The sequence below is a fragment of the Diabrotica virgifera genome, chromosome 8 (assembly GCF_917563875.1).
Source record: "Diabrotica virgifera virgifera chromosome 8, PGI_DIABVI_V3a".
Classification (NCBI taxonomy): Eukaryota; Metazoa; Arthropoda; class Insecta; order Coleoptera; family Chrysomelidae; genus Diabrotica; species Diabrotica virgifera.
Genome location: NC_065450.1, coordinates 6,570,869 through 6,594,439, shown reverse-complemented (window position 1 = coordinate 6,594,439; position 23,571 = coordinate 6,570,869). Strand labels below are relative to the sequence as shown.

At 34.7% G+C, this 23,571-nt stretch overlaps 1 protein-coding gene across 1 annotated transcript in view; it reads right to left on the bottom strand.

The window, feature by feature from the left end:
• Positions 1-23,571, bottom strand: part of LOC114336260 (dual specificity tyrosine-phosphorylation-regulated kinase 2) — a 633,699-nt gene that overhangs the window by 134,043 nt on the left and 476,085 nt on the right. The window lies entirely within an intron of this gene.

The following is a 23,571-nucleotide window of genomic DNA, read 5'->3' as shown; positions in this document are numbered from 1 at the left end:
AAGTGGCAGTAACTGCAGTAAAAAACATGGCCAGACGGAGATGTAAATTACGGCGTGTCGCGAGATGTAAATATCGTGTTTTGGTCGTGGTTGTAGCTACATGAGCTACAAATTTGGACATAGGTCCATTTGTTTGCGACACGACGCTGAAGATGGACCCGTTCGTTATTGCTTGCTTCGCGATATTTTACAGCTCAGTCTGGCCATCCACTACACTCACCCCGGGACCAATTTTCGCGCTTCATTTTACTGCTCTTATGGCGCCGTAAATTGTCGCTTGTTGGCCGTAGCCTTAGCCTAAAAGAAGACAGGGAGTTGCTATGATTTATGTGTGTCAAACTTTTATATTGATCGACTATTTCAAACGTAGTTCCGATACACTGTATTAACTGCATATGTTCCGTTTTTATTTGGCTTATTCTGTATGCAGATGACACAGCGATCATGGCTGAAAGTATCAAAGATCTTCAAGTCCTTATATATCGAGTCACTAGAGAATGCTTCAATAACGGGCTTGGCATAACTACATGAAAAAAAAAACAAAGTTATTGGTGATTTGACTAAGATAGTGCAAATAAATGGAAAGCACGAAATAACAAAAATAAAAACAGGGACACAAATAAAGAACTATGATTTGTAACATCAAAGGAATTTTAGCATGATGATGCTTGTCCTCCATTTTATTTAAAATATAGTCCGAAAATACTTAAAAAGATGGAAACAAACATGTAGAAAACAATAGAAATAGAAGGGGTAGAAATCAATAAAAAGAAAACCGAATACTTGTGCATTGATGGCTAACAAAAAGGTCTCATATTAGACGACAACTACGATAAAGCACTTCTACGACTACAAATATCTAGGTATCAACATTTCGCACGATGAAACATTAGACAAAATTATAACATGAAGAAATACTGCAGGTAGAAGAGCTATCACAATATTAAACAGTATTTTATGGAACCAGTTCATCGCAAAGAAAATAAAAAGAGGATAATACTCGCATATGAGACTATAGTGAAAAGTATCACTCTTCTTCTTCTTGTAGTTTCATGGCCTCCACCTCTTAGATACTTGGCCAGTCCACGTATTTAGACTAACTGGAAGGGAATCCTCTTTTCAAAGGGTCTGGATTTTCCATATTCCCTTCTTTAAATTCATTGTGATATGATTTTCAAATAACTATTTTTATTTTATATTTTAATTTGAAATATTGTTAAAAATTGATTGATCTTTCTTAAGGTTTGGTCATTAATATTATGTAGGAGATTTTGTATTGAAATGGGGGTTGGACTTCCTATATTAACAAGTTCCTGATACAGGTCAAATTGATTTGTTTTGTTAATTGGGCATTCAAGTAACATATGAGTTATACTTCCTATTTGTCCACATTCACAAAAAGGAGTATCCCTACAATTAATTTTAAACAAATGGTCTGGTGTGTGACAATGGCCCGTTCGCATTCTAATAATTGATGTCAAGTGCCTTCGATCCACAAATGTGAATTTGTGGAACCAAGGGTTTATAGAAAAATCACTTTGGCATTGTTGATACCATTTCCCTTTAGTTTTAAACTGCTTTATAGACAAGGCGAAAACGGCGGGTTCGAAGGGAAAAATATTCCCATGAGATTTTTTTGCATAATCACATTCGTGAGATATCCCAGAATAAGGTTCAAGAAGTCGCCCACGTGAAAAGTGGGCCAATTTTTTTTAACAATTTTTTTTTAATCAAATTGTAAGAATTAATATTTTTGGCCCGAAATTTTTTTTTTAATTTTTTGGACCATTCTGGACAAAAAAGGTCTCTTATAATTTTTCTCTAAAGTTGATCGTTTTCGAGTTATAAGCAATTTAAAATTGAAAAAAACGAAAAATGGCGATTTTCAAGGCTTAATAACTCGGTTAAAATTTACTATCATGAAAGTCAATATATGACTAAATCAAAGTTTAAAGCCCCCCCTACAAGATCCTGAAGAAATTTTTGTCATTATTTTATTACTAAGCTGTTATTTTTAAGTAATAAGAATAAGCGCCATGCACGTGTGCGGCCGCTGTAAATTCTGAGTGCGAGAGAGAAGCCATTCCAGCAGTCCAATTGTGCATCTTACTCGCACTCACATTTACAGCAGCGTCAATACGATCTAACCGCTCAATGTTATTAATTAAAAATAACAGCTTAGTAGTAAATTAACGACACAGATTTTTTCATAATCATGTAGCGGCGACTTTAAACTTTGATTTAGTCACTTTCTGACTTTCATAATAATAATTTTTAACCGAGTTATTAAGTCTTAAAAATGGCCATTTTCGCGTTTTTCAAATTTTAAATTGCTTATAACTCGAAAAAGATCAACTTTAGAGAAAAATTATAGGAGACCTTTTTTGTCCAGAATGTTCCAAAAAACCTAAAAAAAATTAGATTGGTCCAAAAATATTGATTTTTTGCAATTTGACTAAAAAAAAAATTGTTACAAAAAATTGGCCCACTTTTCACGTGGGCGACTTCTTGAACCTTATTCTAGGATGTCTCACTAATGTGATTATGCAAAAAAATCTCCTGGGAATATTTTTCCCAACGAACCCGCCGTTTCCGCCTTGTCTATTATCCATTCAACTTTAAACTCATTTACAATTTTTTGTTTAATAAAAGGCAAAAAGTCAAATTTATCTATTTTAATGTCTGCAGGAACATTTAAAGTCTTGCCTATATTTGCCAATTTATCAGCCTCTGTATTCCCCTTTACTCCAGTATGGCCTGGGATCCAAGCTAAGATTATATTAAATCCTGCTTCCATTGACTCAATAATGAGTCTTTTAGTTAGGTTTACAATATGGTTGTTTGTCCCCCAGGTGGTGTTATGTAATTTTTGGATAGCACTTTTAGCATCTGAAAAAATTATTGCTTCTTTAATATTTTTTTCAATACAAACAGATACTGCCTATACAGGAAAATATCACTCTATTCAGCTGTGATGTATGGCCACCGAAAGAAAGAAGTCTGGATTCTTGGAAAAGAGGAGCAGGAAGACCTACAAGAGAAAGCAATACCAACAAACGCATTAGAGAAATAATGGGAATCAAACGAATAACCACAAATGACTTATTAACAAAACGACTTGGTTGGGATATATACAATAAATGGATAATAAACGAAAACCAAAGGACTAAAATGGCAACTAGAAGGAAGGAGAAAACGAAGTAGACCAGAAAAAGTTGGAGCGAAGAAACAGACAATGAGCTGAGAGAAAGAAACATAGAAGAGGTCCTATGGAACAACCACGCGAAGCGGTGGAAAGTTGGAAAACGGCAAAAAACGTTATAAACTGACAACTGACATGTAGTAGTAAAGAAGGAAACAAATTAGAATCTGTCGGATATTGTTCTAAACCTATTTGTTTTGTGGCATCTTAGTATAATTTACTATTTTTACTGGGAATGAGTTTTTTACTTTACCTCCAATGACCAATGACCAGACGTTAAGGGGACAACATAATAGGTATTCACCATTCACGTTGTCCAAATTTTAGAAGGAAGAAAATATTATTTTATTTTTATCTTTTAGAAATCAAAATACATATTTTCCAGAAGGGGCTTCTTGTCCAGCAACATATAAAAAAAGACTACTCCGACTACTCCTCATAAAGAATAGCCCAGTAAATACATGTCTTAAACTTAAAGGATTGTTTGGTCCTAACTAGAACTTTGCACCAATCTGTACAGAAATCCCCTAAAGCGATAATTTTCTCACTTTCCATTAATGCTTATTGACGTAGAAAAAAATATGTCTAGCTCTTTAGACATGAGAGTGTAAAAAGTTATTAGAACTCAACGTTAACGGCATAATTTTAGTGTTTAAGCAAATCCAGATAATATGAGAATCTCCATATAATAGCAAGAGTATGCACTGTTACAGACTAATAAGTTTGCTATCCCCGAAGGGCTTTACAAAGCAAACACATGGGTATGTCAATATTTGTACGATCGTTAGCAAGTGATATGACAACGGATATATCAACAGGTGTATTCGATAACATAACAAGAAAACGAGTTAATTTTAGAAAAACATAAAAATTGGTTTGCAGATTCATTAATTTCTTTATTGTACAGGGTGTTTGGTAAAGAATGGGCCATAGCTTAACCGTAGATTCCTGAAGTTAAAATAGGTCGATTTAAGCTAACTTACCTTGGTACGAAAGTTGATAATAAACTTTTATTTTATTTACTTTTGAATATTTCCTGACAGTTACGGGATGACAACAAGAAAGTTGGTAAGTGGGGATTTTTGCGACGAGAAATCTAAATTTTCCACCAAAAATTATATATTACATACAGGGCGCCACACACGTCTTTCAGTCTCATTTAATACGTTTAATTTTTATCCCCCACTCTACATAATTCTGAGATCAAAACTTTTATTCCCCTATTATTTTTACTTCAAAAAGTATACTACATTTACGTAATTTAAAAACGTATTTTAAATCTACAATGCAAAATTCAGTTGTTTGCATTTCATTGCAGCTACTAAAAACTGTCATACTTGACAGAAAATGTAGGCACTGTACACCCTAGTAAATTCTGTTAAACACTCGTTTCTGGCTACTACCAGAGGCGTATGACGGGGGAATGTGAATGGTTGACCCTTCCCAAATTCTACGCCACTGGCGGAATTGCTATTTTAGTGCAATTTTTGGATACTCCAATACTACGATAAAGCCATTAGTTTCCGAGATATTTGAAGCTAAAAACGAAGGGGCTTAACACATTAATCAAAATAACTAACAAATTAACTCAAATATCTCGAAAACTAATGACTTTATCGTTACGAATGAAGAGTATATTATTTGCATAGAAAGTATTGTAGAATCTAAAAATCATGCTATAATAGCAGTTCAGTCAGTGGCGTAGAATTTGGGAAGGGCAACCATTCACTTTCCCTTGTCGCACGCCTGTGGTAAAAGCCAGAAACGATTACTCAACCTAATTTAGTAGGGTGTACTTTAGTAGGGTACTGTCCACCCTACTTTATGTTAAATAATCGTTTCTGGCTACTACCAGATGCGTACAACAGGGGAAAGTGAATGGTTGACCCTTCCCAAAAGGCTACGCCACTGACAGAACTAATATTTTAGCAAAATTTTTAGATTCTCCAATACTTTCTATGCAAATAATATACTCTTTATTCGTAACAATAAAGTTAGTTTTCGAGATATTTGAAGTTAAAAATGAAAAGGCACAATTATTTTGATTAATGTATTATACACCTTCGGTTTTAGCTTCAAATATCTCGAAAACTAATGCCTGTATCGTTACGAATAAAGAGTAAGGTATTTACATAGAAGGTATGTATTGAAGAATCTAAAAATGGCACTAAAGTAATTCCGCCAATGGCGTAGAATTTGCGAAGGGTCAACCATTCACGTTCCCCCGTCGCGCGCCGTACGCCTATGGTAGTAGCCTGAAACATTTGTTTAATATAATTTAGTATGGTGTTCCTTCTAGAAGGAACAACCAGTAGTTCGCTCAGAGATGGCAGATGACGTAAGATATAATCTTATAAGCCTAGAACAAGATAGTGTAAAAATATTGTATCAAAACAGACTAAACGAGAAACTTAAAAACATAACTTTCAATAACATCGAGGACCACTACAATTACATTAAAGAAAGTATTCACTCTGCAGCAAAAGAAGCCCTTGGATATTACGAAAAGAAAAACAAAAATACTCCATACTGGTGGGATGAAGAAATAGACACAGCGATAAAACAAAAGAAACAAAAGTATGAACAATATTTAAGTGCAAAAACAGATACCAATTGGTCTAATTACAAAAACCAACAAGCTAAGGTGAGACAAATGATAAGACAGAAAAAAATGAATCCTGGGATCAAAACTGTCAAAAAATAAATACGTACATAGGAGGAACCAGAAGTACACAAAGCTGGAAACTTATTAAATCTCTTAGGACCAACGACAAGAAAAAAGATTTAATCTCACCAATTTCGTTAGAAGCATGGGACATGTACTTCAGTAAACTGTTACAAGAAGATCGAGTAGTATTCAAAATAAAAGATAATAACCAAAACATACGCGTTGAAGCATCTCCTATAAGAATCACGAAAAAGGAAGTAAAGGATATTTGTACTTCACTCAAAAACAAAAAAGCACCCGGACCTGGCAATATACCCTCAGAACTAATAAAAAATGGAACTGAAAAACTATATGAGCACCTGACAATACTCTTTCAAAACTGCATAAACAAAGTAGAGGTTCCAGCCGAATTTAAAACCTCTACCATTTCAACTTTACATAAAAAAGGAAACAAACAATATTGCGATAATTACCGTGGAATAGCAGTTACTAGTACCATTAGTAAAATATATGGGAAAATGATCAAAAATAGAATAGAAAGAGAATACACTGATATGGAGGCAGAAGAACAGGCAGGTTTTAGAGCTGGTAGATCGACCATAGACCACCTTTTTTGTATCACTCAACTTATAGAAAAAAAGGTTGCCGTAAATCAAGAAATGGTACTTTTTGTTTGTTGATCTAAAAAAGGCCTACGATAGCATCCCCCAAAATAAGTTATGGAACACTCTAAGACAAACGAACATCAACTCAAATCTCATAACAGCAGTGGAAAAACTATATGATAACGCCAACGCCAAAGTTAAAATAGGAACGAATGTTTCCAAAGGTTTCGTAGTAGACAAAGGACTGAAGCAGGGATGCTGCCTATCGCCGACACTTTTCAAAATATATCTGGAACAAGCATTGAAACTTTGGAAGCGGAAATGCAGCGGCATGGGTATACAATTAAATAATAACAACCTGTACACTCTATGTTTTGCTGATGATCAAATTGTGATTGCTAACGAATATGACGATCTGGAATACATGACTCGAAAATTAATCGAAGAATACAAAAAATGGGGATTAGAAGTTAACATAGATAAAACAACGTACATGAACATCGGTGGCAACGAGCAGAGTCTAATTTTAAATGACGGACAACACATTAAGTACAACAATAAATATTCTTATTTAGGAGTAGAAATCACGGACGACGGCAAATCAGATCAGGCTATAAAAAAACGAAACATTCAAGGTAGAAGGGCCATATCGCAACTAAATAGTATTATTTGGGATCGACATATATCCAAAAAAAATAAACATCGAATATACAACACTATTATAAAGAGCATAGTAATGTATGGAAGTGACGTGTGGCAATTAAAGACAACTACTGAAAGAACACTACAAGCCACGGAGATGGATTACTGGAGACGTGCCGCAGGAAAATCAAAACTCGAAAGAGTTAATAACCAACGTATACGAGAGATTATGGGAGTCACACATACGATTGTCGAAGATATAAAAGTACAACAATTAAAGTGGTATGGACATGTGCAGAGAATGCCAGAACACCGTCTGCCCAAACAGATTCTAGATTGGTCACCAAATGGAAAAAGAAAAAGAGGCCGACCCAGAAAGAGCTGGAGAGAAGGAATAGACAGAGAGATCCGAGAGAGAGGTTTAGACGAAGACCTTTGGGAAGATAGAGATGCATGGAGATTGGGTATCGGAAGACGTCGGAGGACGTTTTAAACCGATTATATATATATATATATATATATATATATATATATATATATATATATATATATATATATATATATATATATATAGTATGGTGTATAGTACCTACATTTGCTGGCAAGTATGACAAGAATATGTCAAATGGTTTTGAGTAACTACAATGAAATGATCGTAGATTTAAAATGCGTTTATCTCTTTTCAAGTAAAAATAATAGGGGAATAAAAGTTTTGTACTCAAAATTATGTAGAGTAGGGGATAAAAAAATTGAACGTATTAAATGAGCACTGAAAGACGTATGTGGCGCCCTCAGTGTAATATAAAATTTTTGGTGGAAAATTTCCCAAAAAACCCCGCTTACCAAATTTCGTGTTGCTATCCCATGCTTGTCAGGAAATATAAAAAAATAAATAAAATAAAAAGTTTAACTTTGACACCTTGTATGTCCGTTATTATCAACTTTTGTACTAAGGTAAGTTAGCTTAAATCGACCTATTTTAACTTTAGGAATCTACGGTTAAGCTATGGCCCATTCTTTACCAAACACCCTGTATATATGAGCAAGCCTGGCGCTTATTAGAGAAGCGATCCATGATACCAGACGAGATATCGACAAAATGCCTACTCTTGAGCCGGGACATTTACTAGTCAGCTTTGATGTAGTCTCACTTTTCACCAGTGGCGGCTCATGACCTCAGTATGCGGGTAGGCGACACATATACCTTTATACAGTATGTCCCTGTAAGTTGTATCCATATGGAAAACTTTTTTATTATTAATTTTACGAAAAAAAGTTATTCTTTATAAAAAGCTCTGCATGGTCCAAAACCTAAGATTTAACCATCTAATATCAAATTTTTTGAATATTATACGAGGTATGTCAAAAAGTTTGAATTTCACTCAAGAGTAAAGTAGCTTTATTTTTCGTAATATTGGAAATTGCTGTTATGAAAAGTTGTTTGGAATTAAAAACTATATTCTAATATGTAATTACACCCTTCTAATTGAAAAAAAAAATTGAGAAATTATGGATAACTCTCATTATTTTTTCAGTTATTTCAATTCTGATAACGAGTGATAACTCTTTTATTATTAATTTTACGAAAAAAAGTGATTCTTAATAAAAAGTTCTGGATGGTCTGAAACTTAAAATACAACCATCTTATATCAAATTTTATCAATTTTTTACGAGGTATGTCAAAAAAGATACATTTAGATCAAAAGTAAAGTACCTTTATAGTTCAGAATATTTCAATTAGAAGGATGTAATTACATACTGAAACATAGTTTTTAATTCTAAATAACTTTTCATAATAACAATTTTCGATATTGTGAAAAATAAACGTATTTTACTCTTGAGCGAAATTCATATTTTTTGACATACCTCGTATAAAATTGATAAAATTTGACAAAAGATGGTTGTATTTTAGATTTTAGACCATGCAGAACTTTTTATTAAGAATCACTTTTTTTCGTAAAATTAATAATAAAAGAGTTATCTGAATTAAAATAACTGAAAATAATGTTAGTTATCCATAATTTTTCTAAAAAAAAATTTTCAATTAGAAGGATGTAATTGCATACTAGAATACAGTTTTTAATTCCAAACAACTTTTCATAATAGCAATTTTCAATATTGTGAAAAATAAAGCTACTTTACTCTTGAGTGAAATTCAAACTTTTTGACATACCTCGTATAATATCCAAAAAATTTGATATTTGATGGTTAAATCTTAGGTTTTGGACCATGCAGAGCTTTTTATAAAAATAACTTTTTTTCGTAAAATTAATAATAAAAAAGTTTTCCATATGGATACAACTTACAGGGACATACTGTATATACTCTATACTCTACTATACTCTACATATTATATACTCGTATACCTATATACACAGTGTGTCGCATTTAAGATGAAGACACCCCTATATTGCGGCTATCAAAATAAATACAGATTTAAAATTTTGCTATCTACTACGAATTTACAAACAGGACGAATTTTCGATATTTTGCTTCGCGTTAGAGATATCGGAAAAAGTTATTTGGAAAAGTTGTTCCAAATATTATTCTAACTCCACGTACCAAATTTCATGACAAAGTTCGCACTTTTAGTTTTTCAGTATTTGTAGTCAGGATCCTAAAACATACAATTGGCTATCCCGAGATGCAGCTCCAGACAACCATTGCCGAAGGCGCAAACAAATGTAGCCTAACCTAGCCCCAAAAAGTTCCCGGAAATTCTCGTTCACTATGGCTAGACAAGCCACAGCTTGGGAGCTGTGCTTAGCGTAAGAATGAGAGACGCATATCATTCTGTTCTGTTCTTTAGGTTAGGCGGATTTTAAAATGCCTGACCATAGGGTAGTGGGTAGTGCATAGGGTTTTATTTTAGATACTTACGCATTGTGTCAAAATTTATAAATTACAATTTTAAAATAAGTAGTTTATATTAAAAAATAATTTATTATTGTATTGTACATTTGAAGAGGTTAGGCAGCGCCTACCTTGCCCCTGCTTTTCACGAATGTTTCTATTGAGGAATCATTGGACATTATAAGCAAAAAGTATCCAGTACCATCGCATACTTTAAACCTAGCCAAACAATGCTTAAATAATTCATATTTCGTCTATAAGGAACAAAGATATAAACAAGTTGAGGGAGCACCGATGGCTTCACCACTGTCACCAGTAATAGCGAACTTGTTTATGAAAGAAATAGAACAGCGGGCAATCAAAACAGCTGAATACAAACCCAAACTTTGGCTTAGATACGTGGATGACATTTTTATCATCTGGACCCATGGAAAACTAAAGGTATTTTTAGAATACATCAAACAATATCCACCATAAAATTCAGTTTACTAGACTATGGAACTGGAAGAAAACAAATTCCATCTTTAGATGTGTTAATAATAAAGAAACAAGACGGACACATAAGCCATACAGTGTATCGCAAACCGACACATACCGACAGATATTTAAATGCTGCTTCACATCACCATCCTGCACAATTACATTCAGTCATCAAAACCTTGATTACAAGATCCGAAAGACTGACAGACCAAAAACATCAAAATGAAGAGATGCGTTTCAATCGAATAAGCATATACATATGTATATGTCAAAGTACTGTCAAAGTATAAAGACGTATTTAAAAAGTTCTTTCCAAAACTTTAAATATTTCGAAGTTCTAAACCTTTTTGAAGGATCAGACATCGAATATCTCAAAAATAGGTATACATTTCGTGGGGCAGAAAAGTAAGTTAAAAAAAAAACAATTATAAAGAGGACCGATGGAGGTAAGTCCAAATATTTACTCAAATCTTCCGCTGTTTGATAATTCTGATATTGATATTGATCAAAATAATGAAAATTTAACGTGCAATGCCTTAAACGGCGTTTCTAAAACACCTAAGGCCATAGCGGAAAAGAAAAAAACAGAACAACATGGAACCAGAACACGAATCAGAAATAGTAGAGAAAAATAAAACTAAAAACAAAAATAAGAAGGCAGCAAAACGTCAAAGGCCGAATGAGTGCCAGGAAGATGAAGATTCAGTGGCTGAAATGAAAAAGCAACTAAAAGAAAAGGACGAAGAAATTAAAAAACTCAGAAACCAAATCCATCAATTGAATGAAAAAATCAATGGACTACAAAATACAATAATAAACTCTCAAGAAAAAGTAATCGAAACTATAGATAAAAGATTCGACGAACTTAAAAACGAAAACCAGACAACCGATATACAAATAAATGAAAAAAAAATCGATGACAGCAATCCCAAAGAAAAAAATTGAAGGTACTAATAATAACATCGCAAATACAAAAAATTTACCCATAACACCCACAACAAAAACAAATGAAGATTTCCCTTCCCTGCCAAAAAAGGTCGGAAAAGACAACAGCGTGCCATCAACATCTAAGGTACAAGAAATATTTCCTTCCCTACCGAATAAGGGCAGGGAAGAGACAATGGAAACAAGCGAAATTGATAATATCCTTATCACCGAACAAAACAATCAAGAAAGCACTATAAACAGGTCCAAACCAAAACCACCCGTCATAAAACTACAAACAGTAAACGAAACAGGAACAATATTGAAAATTGCTGAAACTCAAAAGATATACACAGACAATAAAATCTCCAAAAACGGAAGAGAAACACTCATTCAAACAAAATGCCCTGAAGATTATAGAAAATTTACCCATATCTTGGAAGATTATAACAAAGAAATCAAAATTCAGTGGATCGCCTTCCCATTAGACGAAGATATCAAGCCTAAAATGGTTATTAGAGGACTTCCCTCAAATACAAAACCTATAGATATACAAACGGAACTATTAAATAAACATGAAATAAATACAATTAACGTAACAAACATGAAGTCTAGGAAGGCAGACAAAAAATCTCTGCCAATGTTTATAATTACAGTGGAAAAAGAAGACGTACCCAAAGCCAAGAAAATTACCAACCTTATGTACATGAGAGTAGTAATAGAAGATCTAAGAAAGAGCAACGGACCAACTCAATGTTTTAATTGCCAGGGCTTCCACCACGCCCAAAATGCATGCTTCAAAGACGCTAGGTGCGTAAAGTGCAAAATCACAAGAGTAAATTCTGCCAAATTCCAGCAGAACAAAAAGCAAAATGTGCTAATTGCCAAGGGCAACACCCGGCAAGTTATAGAGGATGCCCAAAGATACCTGCCTGGGGAAGACCCAGACAAATAACAATAGAAAACAGAACACAACAACCTAAAAGAAACAATGGGCAATCGTACGCCCAAATCACCAAACCAACACAAAACCCAACAACAGATTCGACCATATTAATTTCAAAAGAACAACAAAAAGGACTGGCCACGATGATAGAAGAGCTAGTCATAAAAACGGTAAGTGAAGCGATTAAAAATGTAAAAATAGCACTGAACTAAGGCACGAAACTAGGGGATACCTGAAGATAGGCTCCTGGAATTCAGGCGGCATAAGAACTAATACAAACGTGCTGGACGAATTAATAAATAGATATGAAATGGATGTCGTAGCATTGCAAGAAACTAAACTAACTCATACCATCAATATCAAGTTTCCAGGATACGACATCTACAGGAACGACCACAGAGCAAATTCAGGAGGAACTGCTATCCTAGTGAGAAAAGGAATAAATCATACATTACAACATACGCCACCACTAAACACTATGGAAGCAACAACAATAAAAGTCCAGATGAGACAAGGTGAAATAAGGATCACTTCAGCATATGTAAGGCCAACAGATCCTCTAAACGACGACGACCTGAATACGTTCCTGAACGCCGAAGAACCGTCCATAATAATAGGAGACCTAAACGCCCGATCCCCTAACTGGAACGATAGAGCTACAAACAGAAACGGTAGAATACTGAATAATTATCTAGTGAACAACGAAGACACCATGGTGATTGGGCCCATCGAACCAACATACTTTCCTGGAAATGCTCTACCAACCCATTTAGATATAGTAGTGGCCAAAAGCCTAGGACTACAAACAGACATCCGAACCTTAAACGAAGGATCAGCAGACCACAACCCCATACTCATAGAAATAGGTACATGGGAAGAAGATAACAGAACAACAAAGAAAAGAAAGAAAACCAAGTGGTCTAACTTCAAACGCCTAGTGAGCATAGGAATTGGAAACATTCCTACAATTGACAATCCACAAGAAATAGAGGAAAAAGTCCTAGAGCTCGAGAACATCATAAAAGAAGCACTAAGAAATAGCACTACTGAAGAAGAATATGAAATTCATATGGGAAGATTTAGAGACATAAATCAGGAAATAAAAGAAATGATAAGGGAAAAGAACAGAGCCAAAAAGAGAGCCAGAAGAACGAGAAACCAGGAAGATAAAAATAGGGCAAATCGACTGAATCGACAAGTCAAACAGGCACTAATAGACCATAGAAGCCAAAAGTGGGAAAACTACATAAAAGAAATGGAGGAAAGGAGCCAAAATATGCAAGAAATATGGAGGCTCCAAAGAACTTTAAGAAACGATAGAAAACCCATTCCCCCACTACATGGAGAAAATGGGATCGTCTACACAGAAGAAGATAAAGCCGAGGTGATGAGAAGGACACTTGAAAGAGAGTGTACACTGAATTATCACCAAGACGAAGATATAGACTTTATCGAAGAAGTCGAAGAAACAGAACTAGAAACGCCCGAAGGACAAGAAGAAATAATAAATCCCACATCACCAAGAGAAATAAGTGAACTGATTCGAAAAAGTTCACCAAAGAAAGCACCTGGTCCAGACGAAATCACTAACAGAGCTCTGAAGTATCTTCCCTCGAAAGCAGTTGTGTATTTGACAAATATAACAAACGCAATACTAAGATACAGGCTCTTCCCAAATCGATGGAAGAAAGCCCATGTAATTATGATACCCAAGCCAGGAAAGAACCACATATTTCCTCAAAATTACAGGCCGATTAGCTTACTTCCAGCAGTCAGTAAGATAGTGGAACGGGTCATCCAAACCAGGCTCCAATCAGAGACAGACAGGCTAGGCATAATCCCAGAATTACAGTTTGGATTCAGAGCTCAACATTCCAGCGAACTTCAAATATTAAGACTTACCGAATATATAGTAGCTGGATTCAATGACCAACAATATACGGGAGCAGCCTTTCTGGATGTAAGCAAAGCCTTTGATAGAGTGTGGCATGAAGGACTGACATACAAAATGAGAGATTATGGATACAGCGGGGCCATGACGAAACTCATCTCCTCGTACCTAAGAGACCGGAAGTTCAGGGTCCGGATAGGACCAGTTCTATCAGAACACGGAATGCCGGAAGCTGGAGTACCACAGGGGGCAGTTTTATCACCCCTTCTGTATACCATATATACAGCAGATGTTCCAAGAACACCCGGAACATTGATCAGCCTTTATGCAGACGACACTGCAATTGCTGCAAAACACATGAACCTAGATATAGCTGTAAGAAATCTACAGACGGCATTGGATACAATAGAAGAATGGAGTATCCAATGGAAAATAGCAATAAATCCAGATAAGACCCAAGCGGTTATCTTCAAAAAGAGAAGAGATAACCCAGAAGAACAGCTAACATTGCAAGACAGACCCATCGAATGGCAAAACGAAGTTAAATATTTAGGAGTCACAATGGACCAAGGTCTTACATTCACATCACATGTCAACGCAACAGTCCAGAAAACAGCAGCGGCCAGATCAGCAATAAGAGGACTCACAGGAAGAAGAAGCAAATTAGCTATGAAAACAAAATTAAGACTGATAAATAGCATTATACTGCCAATAATTACATACGCATCTCTTGCATGGGGTCACATAAGTCAAAGTAACAAAAAGAAGATACAAGCGGCACACAACAACTGCCTCAGAGAAGCTGCAAACGTGCCCAGATACGTCGCCGAACGGTTCTTATTTAGAGACCTAAAACAAATAAGAGTACTGGATATTATGGAGGAAAAAGCCAGAACAAAATTTGCTGAGCTAGAAGACCACCCAAACCGGATCTTGCAAGAGATATTAAGGTATGATGTGTACCATAGATGGAAACATAGGAGACCCAAACAACAAATATTAGTAAATATATAATAAAGGCTAGATAATCGTAGCTCTATCAAAAGAAGACAACTTGCTCACCTTTGGCATCTCATTATATTTATTAATGTTGATTTTTATAATTTTCAGACATCCCTCAAAAAAATATACAAAGAACTTCAAATCGGCTTCAGCCACTAAAAAAATCAATAAAATATTAACAATAGGCGAAAGCCACAAAAAAAAATATTAGTAACAAAACCCAAAAAAGGGCATGAGGGGCCCACATCCTCGAGCGCCGAGTCGCCGAACTGGACAGAGCCCAGAGCGGGGACTCGGCGCCCGAGCAAGCAAAACAGATCGAAGATAAGTCACTAGAGATAGCGGGAATAGAGCGCCTCACGCTGGCCTGCATTGATCGGGGTAGGATTTCATATGGGAGTCCGTGTACCCAAGAGTCCCATATGATAAGCACTTTGCTGATTGAGAGCCTCTATAGCGCATCAGAGTGCTATCGGGGGGTAAGTGGATGGTCTGGAGCATTGAAGCGGGGTGGAGTGATTCCTGCTTACGGGAGTTAATCCTCCTCGCCCCAATGAATTGTATCACCCGAATGTCATTCTCTAGGGGTGAGCAAGTCTCTCAGGCTGGGTTAAATCACTATGCTTGCTTGCTTGCATATACATACATATTAAAGATGGATCTGGTCGAGAGTTGGGTGCTTGATTACTAGATCCGAAAGACTGTCAGACCAAGAACATCAAAATGAAGAGATGCGTTTCAATCGAATAAGCATATACATATTACAGATGAATCTGGTCGAGAGTTGGGTGCTTGATTACAAGATCCGAAAGACTGACAGGCCAAGAACATCAAAATGAAGAGATGCGTTTCAATCGAATAAGCATATACATATTACAGATGAATCTGGTCGAGAGTTGGGTGCTTGATTACAAGATCCGAAAGACTGACAGACCAAGAACATCAAAATGAAGTTCAATGCGAATAAGCGTGACCCGTCAAAATAGCCTGGTCAAAACAGCTCCGTCAAAAAAGCCCCGTCAAAATAGCCCGGACACAAAATAGCCTCGACAAAATAGCCCACAAACAAAATAGCCCCGACAAAATAGATCGCACACAAAATAGCCCCGGTCAAAACAGCCCCGGCTAAAATAGCCCCGGCTAAAATAGCCCCGGCTAAAACAGCCTCTTAGAAAACACCTCCAATAAAAAGTTTTACCTTTTGACAGAGTACCATTTATTTTATATTACTATTCTAATTGGGAAATAAGCCACAATTTACTTAAAAAAATTATTTTATTAACTTTTCGACTTCCACTTCGGACGTCGTTGTCAAAATACAAAATATTACGAAATTAAACAAAAATGTTGTTGCTCAGAAAAAAAATTCTTCTAATAATTTAATTTAATCTGACTCATTCATATCAGCAATTCAGACGTACAGTATGGTGCAAATGAAAGGAATAAATTCGTTATTTCGCAAACCCGCGACGTTAAGGAAAAATCCTGAAATAGATCGATTTTTATTTTTAAATTACGATATTCTGTTATACAGTGATGAGCGTGCTAATAACCGGCAAAATAGCGCAAAAGATGGAAAACATATTAAATTGTGAGATAAAAAGAAATAAAACTAGTAGAGCTGTTAAATTTAGCGATAGTAACATATAAATTGACATTATATTGATTGTTTCCCACCTTTAGACGTATCAGAGGAGTATGTCAACTGAAACTGTCACCGTGACAGTGGCATTTCTCAAATTGTTCGATACGTCTAAAGGTGGGAAATAATTAATATAATGTCAATCTATAAGTTACTATCGCTAAATTTAACACCTCCACTAGGTTCATCTCTTTTTATCTCACAACTTAATATGTTTTCCATCTTTTGCGTTATTTTGCCGGTTATTAGTGCGTTCATTACTGTATATGTCATACTAGTGACGTCATTCATCTGGACGTGATGACGTAATCGATTATTTTTTAAAATGAGAACAGGAGTCGTGTGCTAGCTCATTTGAAAGGTTATTTAATTCTCTATTTAGTAATATAAACAATTACATAATTATTTATACAAGGTGTCCAAAAACATTTTTAATTTAATTTAAAACTTTATTTGACAAAAAAGAAGAATGTATGTAATTTATTTAATTTAAAATGCATTTTACTGTTGTCCGAAAACAGAAAAAAATGTTTATATCACAAATAAACATTGATTTTCGCCTTAATTAAATGAACATTTAAGAGGCAGAGAAGACAGGACTTGAGTTCTCTGAGAAGTCCATTTTTATTTAATGTGGTTAAGATAAATATCTGAATAGAGGATAATTACCATTTCCGAAAAAAATGTATTTTTAAGAGATTATTTCATGATGAATTCTGAAGGGAGCTTTTTTGTCGGGGCTATTTTGTCGGGGCTATTTTGTCGGGGCTATTTTGTCGGTGGGCTATTATTCCGCGGCTATTTTGTCTGCAGGCTATTTTGTGTGCGGGATATTATATCGGGGCTATTTTATCGGAGCTTTTTCGACGGGGCTATTTTGACGGGGTACCGCGAATAAGCATATACATATTACAGGTGGATCTGGTCGAGTTATTAATCCAAGCTCCCGAGTTGATATCGGTTGTTGTCTTTTCTCACATGATACATGTTTTAGTATGCGTCCGCTAGAGGATTAAATAAAATAATTAAAACTCACCGATTCTCAACAAACACCAATATTTACTTATTTACTGGAGCATGTAAACAATTACCCGAACGAAACCTCAACTTATAGCAAAAACAACGATACACCTAATACCGTTAAATAATTCCAGTGAAATTTTTAAATGACACTTTCGACTTCGATATAAAACCGTTATTTTATTGACTGTTAAGTCAGTAAATGACCGTTTTGGTGGAGTGTAATTTTCCTCGTCACAATAGATTTGCTAGAAAATTTGGATGAAACCAGTTGTAAACTTAAGTTCACAATCAGTTGCTTCATAGTTAGTGTCCATGTATTTTAATGAATATCCGCAGACTTTTTAAAATAATTTTTTTATAATAATAATTGCATTATTACCGTGTTTCCATGTTTCCAAAATACTTATAGACCAGTAAGGATCTGTTTTTAGGTGGATGTGAGAGGTGGCATTCAGATTTTTGCGGATAAAGTTAGGTGATATCTTTAATAATAATTGATTTATGCTCCTTCTTAAATATGCCCGGAACATTAATAAAAAAAAAATTATAAAATTTTAAAAATTTCAAAAAATTACGTTTTTTTTCTACTTTTTTTGCTTATAAACTAACTTTGCTTTTCAAAAAACTATTCATTTTATAACAAAGTCCTATAGGAATAAAACAAAGATAATTAAATTTTCTATCAGATGCGATTGGTTAAAAATGTCTTAATTTATCACCCTTGCTTCAAAATAGCAATAAATATAAAATAAGGGGGCAAAACAAGCCTGTCTTTATTCAATGATTTTCCATCACTTAGGTTACACTTGGAACCTTCCTAATTCGCTTAGAAAATTTTTGTAATGTGCTAAAACCTTACACCGAATTTCATTAAAATTGACTTACTAGATTTTGCATAATAATTTTGCAATCTAAACTTTTTTTAAAAAATTAAAATTTTTTAAAATCTTCCACAACAAAAACTAAAACATACAAAGATTTGTCAATTTTTTTACATATAAAGAAGTACTCCACCTATCTAATGCACTTTACAAAATTGAAATCGGATTATTTAAGCAGCCTCAGCAATGTTTTAAAGTTATAAACAATTTTTTGGCTTATAAACAAATTAGTGCTGTGGCCAGGAGAGGGTGCTACGGGCTCCTTTATTTAGATGGACTTACCCAAGTTTTTTATGTATTTTGACCCGTAGAACACGAATTTTTTGGGTAACAGTTGATCCGGATATCGATAAGATTGTTATAAACAAAGAACTTGGGGAATTACATAAAATCGATTTTTCGCAAAATAAAACATTTTTTTTGTATTTCTTGGGTAATTCTAAGCAAAAAATGTTCTTACAAGTTTTTTCGTAGGATGCATAGTTTTCGAGATAAACGCGGTGGAACTTTCAAAAAATCGAGAAATTGCAATTTTTGAACGCGAATAACGTTTGATTAAAAAATAAAATAGCAATTCTGCTGACAGCATTTGAAAGATTAAGTCACATTATACCGGTTTTAATTATTTGCATTGCTAAAAATTACTTTTTTTATTATTAAACAAAGCTATTTGTTTATAAGCCAAAAAATTGTTTATAAATTTAAAACATTGCTGGGGCCCCTTAAATAATCCGATGTAGAGCACCTCTTTATATGTAAAAAAATTAGCCAACTTCTAAATGGTCTACTTTTTGTTCAGAAAGATTTTTAAAAATTTGAACTTTTTTAAAAACATTTAGATTGCAAATTTATTATGCAAAATTTATTAGATCGATTTTAATGAAATTTGGTATGTAAATGATTTAAGTATGTTACAAAGAATTTCCTAAGCGAATTACTAAGGTTCTAAGTGCCACCAAAGTGGTTAAAAAATATTGAATAACAACAGACTTATTTTGCCCCCTTATTTTGTATTTATTGCTATATTTCAGAAAAGGTTATACCTCAAGACATTTTTTACCAGTCGTATATCATACAAAATTTAATTATCTTTATTTTATTTCTCTACGACTTTGTTCCAAAACGAATCTTTTAAAGTTATAAACAAAAAAAGCAGAAAAAAAATCGATGTTTTTCGAAATTTTTAAATATTTTAATTTTTTTATTAATGTTCCGGGCATATTTGAGAAGGAGCATAAGTCAATTATTATTACTGAAGGTATCACCTAACTTTATCTGCAAAAATCCGAATGCCACCTCTCACATTCAAAAATAGACGTTTTTTCGCAGATCCTTACTGGTCTATTATTAGTTTTCTCAGGATTCGATATAAATTAACCTATCTAAAACACTTTGGTGCGAAATTTTGCGCGCACGCCCTTAATAACAATAATATATACAATGCTATAATTGAGAAGTGAGTTTTTATTAATTTTTAGTTGCGTAGTGTACGAATCCTAGTTGGTACCTACGATATTCTTAGTTTTGCTTCTAGAAACTTTTATAGAAAAAAAACAAAAATACAGCTTACAGAAATGTTCGATTTAGAATTTGACGAATAAGAACTATTCTTCATTATAGGTACATACATTATTTTTTGGTTTTTTTTGTTATATTTTTACTAAGCATATTTTTTTAGATACAATAGTTATAGTCCACAGTACATCGTCCTTTTTTGAAAATGATTACAAAAGTCTTAAAAATGGTTTTATTTGCTTCGTTTGAGCGAGACTACCACTTTCTGAAAATTTTCAGAGTGCAGGTTGGATGCGTTTCTCCACGCCCTACGCCTGAAACTGTAGCTCTAGCGCGGTTGGGTTTTGTTATTGCAAAACTATAATTTTTAATTTTAATCAAAAGATTATACGTTAAAATTTTTGTCAGACAAAACAGAGGGCGAGATCGTCGAGTCCGACATCCGCAAGATGTCACTCTAGCGCGGTACAGTTTTGTTATTGCAAAACTCTTAATTTTCAGTTGAAAGTACTTATAATTAACTACTAACGATTGTAGATCTCTTGTTCGACAAATTTACAACCTCGTTTCTTTATTCTGATAACCTAAATATGTTAATTATGGCAGATTAGGTTTTGCGATTACAAAATTTCGGACACGAATAACAAGTGATAAATTGGAGGGCCCTTTATCCAAGTATAGCACTGTCCGATAAAAATTGGGTATCAAATAGCCAGTGCCACAAATTAATTTTAAAACTTTTTATACCGTTACCACCACGCTAATAGACACACGGGTACATTGAGCTAAATCAGTCCGACACTTCACTTGTTGCACTGTTTACTTTTATGTCTAGTGACGTTTAGAACGTCAGAAAATGTATAGAAACCGAATGTAAACATAGACTATTTACTAGACCTTTCATATCCAAACAAAGCGTTGTCATGAAGCATCTAGAGTAGAGGTAAGTGATTTGTGACGATACCGACAAAGTACAAGTAGACTACCACTGTCTAAAAAGAATTTCGTTTTTTATAAGTTTGCATCATTTTTTTGTCGATCAATTACTTTTTTATTAAATATGCATTATTTGAACGTTAAAACAAATAAAATTATGACTTTTGTAATCGCAAAACATAACCTGCCACAATTAACGTATTTATCGACAACCTTTAGTAATTAGTTATAAATATGTACTTTCAACTGAAAATTAACAGTTTGGTAACAACAAAACTGTACCGCGCTTGAGTGACATCTTGCGGGTGTCGGACGCGACGATCGCGCCCTCTTTTTTGTCCGACAACAATTATTTATTTTATTTTAAGATGTAATATATTGATTAAATTTAAAAATTATACTATTGCAGTAACAAAACCTAACCGCGCTAGAGCTATAGTTTTAAGCGTGGGGGGGGGGGACTCGTCTCACCTGCAGTCTGAAATTTTTCAGAAAGTGGTAACTCGCTCAAACGAATCAGTTAAAACCATTTTTAAGACTTTTGTAATTATTTAAAAAAAAAGACGATGTACTTTGGACTATTACTTTATGAGTTATTTGCGAAAAGCCGCAAAAAACGTGTTTTTTTGTTGGAAAATGAACAGTTTAGCTCGCAAATAACACAAAAAGTATTGACTTAGTGAAAAACTCTATACAACAAAAGTTGCTTAGAATTAGTCGATTTATCCATTTTTGGACTTTTTTGAACGTATTTTTTCAAAACTAAAGAGGAGGGTAAAAGGAACCTAATTTCAAATTTTCATGCAATTCAGTGGTGACAAGGAAAATACACGGTATCGCCCTTTTTACATTCAGTTACTGACCTTTAATCATTCCAGTGAAATTTTTAAATGACACTTTCGACTTCGATATAATATAAAACCGTTATTTTATTGACTATTAAGTACCTGCTTATAATTTCCTTTCAGAGTGTGGTCGAAAGTATTCGTGCATTTTATTGACTGATAAAATACTCGTATTTATGTATATATACGGTAAAATACTTGTGAAATCTGGTTTTATAGTAACTCTTGAAGAATATAAGTATATTTCTATATTTAACAGACACAAATTATGTATACTATGCGAGTTTTTTACTTCTACGAGGATCATTCGTAAAATAAGATTTCCTACGGACGCTGAGAAGTAATCTCACGTGGTGTGAGGAATCTGGCAATACTGCCTTAGACACCAAATCCTCTCTCTTACCCCGCCAGATTCGCCACGCTGCATTGCCAGTAGCCTTCGAAGATGGAGGTCCCGGTCGCTGTTACCTTCTCCTTCTTTAGGTGCCGTGTCCTTATTAACACGTTGGAAGTCATCATATTTACCATTTCCTGAAACCCTCATCTATCGACTGCTGCACGAAATAATTCTTCTACTGTGGAACCATGCTGCCATTGCCTAATATTACGCTTCATTAAAGCTTCTTTCGACTTTCGACCAATCCATCTCTTTCCCTCCGCCTATCCTTGTATTATAAGGCAAAGTAGATGGTATTTAGGTCTTCTAATTATATGGCTGAAATATTCTGTTTTTCTTCTCTTTACGAAGTTTATGAGCAGACGTTCTAAATTCATCCTTTGGAGAACATCTTCATTGGAAGTGTTCGAAACCCATGATATCTTTAGGATTCATCGATAGCACCACAATTCGAATGCTTCTAATTTGTTTAGCGTTGTGGTTTTTAAAGTTCATGTCTCACAACCATACAATAAAATAGACCACACATAACATTTCACGACCTTCTTGCGAATATTTATCGACAGGTTTCTGTTACATAAAACTGGTTTCCAGGTGATAAAATCCTTACGTGACAACTGCCAAGGTATTTAAAATGGTTTACCTGCCACCTCTAACATTTCCTCTTCCCTACCCCGAACAGGGAGAAGTTGGTTTTTTGCGGTTTCCCAACTTCATTGCACAATTATACCTGTTCGTCCCAAGAAAATAGCCGCAACTATTTTCTCCACTCGAACGCACACTGTCCACGCTGCGCTCAAAGCCACCTCTTGACCGCCGACGAGGGACGCAGGTTCGCCTGTCGTTGTACAATGGTTTCTAGGGAGACTGGTCGAGAGCAAAGCACGGACAGTACACGTAAATGTCTATGGAACCAACAACAATCCATCAAACTTTCTTCTCTATTGACTTCTTAGCCTTCTGGACACCACCGTCCGGCATAACCCAGGATCCAAGAACACCAGGACACGGCGCTTGCCCCAGTGTGTTTTTCGGACTGTTTGCTTTTGCTGCCAACACTAAACATTCACCTCAAACCCTGAAGAGGACAAAATCCTAAACGGGGAAGCACATTGAACG